The sequence below is a fragment of the Macaca thibetana genome, chromosome 14, assembly GCF_024542745.1.
Source record: "Macaca thibetana thibetana isolate TM-01 chromosome 14, ASM2454274v1, whole genome shotgun sequence".
Taxonomy (NCBI): Eukaryota; Metazoa; Chordata; class Mammalia; order Primates; family Cercopithecidae; genus Macaca; species Macaca thibetana.
Window position 1 is genome coordinate 14,741,667 of NC_065591.1, and position 4,515 is coordinate 14,746,181.

A 4,515-nucleotide genomic window follows, 5' to 3' on the forward strand; every position below is an offset into this window, starting at 1 on the left:
TACAGTATACATGATATAGCAGGGAATGTTACTAGAAGAAATACCAACTGATGATATCCTATCCTCTCCCAGCTCCTATTATAGGAAAAAAGATCCAATGTTATTTCTAAGGATGAGCTTCCAAAACCCACCACAACTCTTAAATAATAAAGAAAGTTTTGTGTTTGATTGTATACAATTTTTATTGTATTTGTTCAAGCTAAGTGGTTCATCATGGTAAGAGCATGAAAGGAATGAGTGTATGAAAAGGGGAAGGTGGGAGCACCTTGACCCAGGGATGTGATTGTTTATTGAGGAGAGATAGGAATTGAAGGGAGAGAAGACAGCATGAATACCTGCTTGTCCAATTAACCTCAGCACATTACTAATCTTAGTTTGTTCCTGCTGTAACAAAATACCTGAGACTGGGTAATTTATAAATAACAGTGTCTGAAATTATGTATTTAAAATAATCATAAAATAATTAAAAATTTATTTATCACAGTTCTGGAGGCAGGAAGTCTAAAAGCATGGTGCCAGCAGATTTGGTGTCTGGTGAGAATCCAGTCCCTGCTTCCAAAGTGGCATATTATTGCTGTGTTCTTTGTAGGGGATGAACACTGTGTCCTCACATGGCAGAAAGACAGAAGAGCAAAAAGGAGCCCAGCTAATTTCCTCCAGTCCTTTTTCCTTCAGTCACAAATCGCATCCATAAGGGTGGAAGTCCTTGTGGCCTAATTACTTCTTAAAGACTCTATCTCTTAATACTGTTGCATTGAGGATTAAGTTTCAACATGAATTTTGGAGGAAACACAAACATTCCGATTATAGCATTACTTCAAAATGCCTGAACTCTATAAAGTTTAGATAATTGTCTCATACAAGAGTCTGTTGAGGGTGAACAGGAGAGATAATCTTTCAGGTTGCAACAGGTTAGGACAGTTTTCTTTTTCTTTTTCTTTTTGAGACACAGTTTTGTGCTGTCACCCAGGCTGCAGTGCAGTGGCATGATCTTGGCTCACTGCAGCTTCTATCTCTCAGGTTCCAGCAATTCTCCTGTTTCAGCCTCCCAGGTAGCTGGGATTACAGGCATGTGCTACTGCACCCAGCTATTTTTTTGTATTTTTAGTAGAGATGAGATTTAACCATGTTGGTCAGTCTGGTCTAGAACTCCTGTGAAAGGGGAACAATAAAAGTTAATCTCCTACAGATTGTGTTTGCTCCAGGCTTTCAGCATTGTGCTTGCACTGAATACAAGCAAGCAGCTCCAGCTTCTCAGGGCTGCACTCTGGCCACTTGAGCCAGGCAGTCACCTACCTGCTCTTACATTGCATACCTGTGTCTAAGTACTTATTTCATCCATCGGTTGGCCAGGGTATGCAGGACAGACCCAGCAAGTGGTGCCTCATGTGAGGAACACTGCAATGGACACAATGGAACCCTAAAAAATGTAAGTGAAGTGACTGTGCAGTAAGTAATTGGTGCCCCCTGGGGATTTCCAAGTTCAAGGGGATTTTCAAGCTAGGGTTCTATCATGGGACAACAGTTATCAGCTCAACAGCAACAGCATATAAAAATATTGAAACAGCTGCTTAAAGCTACTGGAGCCTCGGTCTTGGAGGCTCAATTAAGGGACCTAATTCAAACTGTTGTTTTCCATAACCCATGGTTCCCAGAAGAAGGCACACTAGACAGAGCTCTGAGAACAAGTGGGAAGAAATCTTAAACGACATCATGCACAAGGGCAATGGGTCCCAGTAACATCTTTAACCACTCTACATAGAAAAGCCTAAAAAGGGAAGGGAGGAAGAAACATCATCTACCTTACCACCTCCTCCTCCTCCCTCAGCCCTGCCATTACCAGGTAAAGGTGCCACAGAGGAGACAAAGATTTTCCCTGAGCCCCCTCCCCCAATGAATTGGAAAAAAGACAAGGAATACACTACAATTATGGGACCGTGTCTTAGACAAGTGGAATTAGAAGGGGAGCTCTTGGCCTGCCCAGTAATACAAGATCGATGAGGCAATCACGTACATGAACCAATTACTTTCAACACTTACAAAGAAATAAGAAAAAGCATTAGAGAAAATGGAGCTGTTAGCCCATTTACAAAAAGATTAATTTAGGCCATAGCAGATAACTTCCATATGACCCCATGGCACTGGTCAGTGCTAGCTAAAACAACTTTAGAGGCAAGTTAACACCTTCTCTGGAGGGCAGAATATGATGAGTTGTACAAAAAACAAGCCAACCAGAATCAATTGGCCGGGCAAAACATAACAGCTGCTATGTTCCAGGGGAGGGGTCCCTATGTCAATGTACAACAACAATTAAATTTTATCCCCCAAGCCTATGCACAAGTGTCCTTATGCACCTGCAGGGCTTGTGACCAAATTCCTGAAGGTGAAGTTCAACAGGGATCTTTTGTAAATGTTCAACAAGGGCCTCAGGAGTCATTTGCTGAATTTATCAATTGGTTAACACAGGCAATTAAGAGACAAATTAGTCATTTCCAGGCTGCTGGTATCTTATTGTTGCAGTTGGCTTATGAAAATACTAACGTAGACTGCCAGCAGGCAATCAGAGGAAAGGCAGCCTATACGAGCGTGTCCGTTGGTGGGGACTAAAACACACAAAGCCAGAATATTGGCTATGGCATTAAAGCCTCCTAAAGTGAAAAAGGAGAAAAGCCCAAATTGTTTTCTATGTGGAGAGCCAGGTCATATGAAGTGGGAATGCCCCAATAGTAAACACCAAAGTAACTCTAGAAAAGAATTCCCTTTATATGCCCGATGTAAAAAGGGGGAAAAATTGGGCAAATCAATGCAAGTCCAATTTTGATAAAAATGTCAACCCCCTAAGTAATCAGGCAGGAAACTTCATGAGGGGTCGGCCCCAGGCCCCATTCCAAACTGGAGCAATGCCAGTGGCTTTCCTTGGTCATATGGAAAGCCCACAGTCCTCCCTCTCCGAGCAGCTTCCTCTGGAAGCACAGGACTGGACTTACTCTGCCCCAACAAATTACTGCTAAAAGAAGGAGAAGACCCTAGAAAGGTTGCAACAGGGATCTGGGGCCCACTGCCTCCCGGAACAGTGGGATTGGTCCTAGGGCAATCAAGCCTATCCAGTAAGAGAATCAATGTGTTCAGTGGGATAATTGATAGTGATTTTCAAGATGAGATATTAGTTATGATGGAATGTAAGTTTCTGCATATTCTTCCCCCTGGATCAAAGAGAGCTCAGTTACTGCTTTTACCATACTGGATCCCCAATGCCCAGGGAAAGGAAAGGGGACAAGGAGGTTTTGGAAGCACAGGAGCCACAGGAGTATATTGGAACCAATTAATCACTAATCAGAGACCCATGATTACCTCAAAAATTGAAAATAAAAATTTTAGTGGCCTGTTGGACACAGGGGCAGACATTTCAATCATTAGTGATCAAAACTGGCCAGAAACTTAACATTGGGTCACTCTGAAACGAAAAATTATCAGCATCAGGGAAGCACACACACAGCCAAGCCAAGCGTGCACACCTAACATTTCGTGATTCAGAGGAAAGAAAAACAGTTATACAACCTGTAATTATGCCCATTCCTGTTAATCTTTGGGGATGGGACCTATTAGCCCAAGGGGGGATCACCCTGCATACCCCTTTCTAATAATAGCCACTGTTGTAATTCCTCCCCTACCCCTGACATGGCACTCTCAAGATCCAATTTGGGTAGAACAGTGGTGAAAGAGCAACTTCTGCAATTGCTTGATCATTGAACACATCCTGTTTTTATCACACACATTCAGGCCCACAACTCACTGCCAGAACCACTGGCTCATGAAGAAAATGACCCTGCAGGACCCGCAACCCTGGAAGATGTGGCTTTCTCAGGTGACACAGGCCCCAGACATCACCTAGGGGATGCTGAAGAAGACAACTCAGGAGGCCAAGTGAATCCTGCTCCAGATGCAGAGGCCATTCACTCGAGATAATTTGTTCCTTGCTATGCTTTCTGTTGTACATTGCAACTCTTGTAGGTATTAACCTTTTTCATTCTCTCACTTTGCCTGCTACCTGTACCTGCTACACTCTCTTTGGCCCATCTTCTAGATCTGCCTTTTTTTCCACCCTGTTACTTGGGCAGACATCCCCTTCCAAGCCTCTAATAACGTGACTGATTGGCTGGCAGGGATTGACATACCCCAGGTGGGGTCCCTCAGTAATGGCACACATTGGACTGAGGTGCCAAGTCTCCTTGATTGGAAAAAGAATAATACTGATTATATTCATGTTTGTCTTATGTTATTTACTGATTCTAGGATGCAAAGCTGGAACATGAGCTATAACTGCTGTACCAGTCAAACCTGTCACTGCACACATCTGTACTCTTCAATCAACATAACCTGATACAAAAAACAGAAAAGGGGCTGGGCATGGTGGCTCATGCCTGTAATCCCAGCACTCTGGGAGGCTGAGGCAGGCAAATCACGAGGTCAGAAGTTCAAGACCAGCCCAACCAACATGATGAAACCCCATATCTA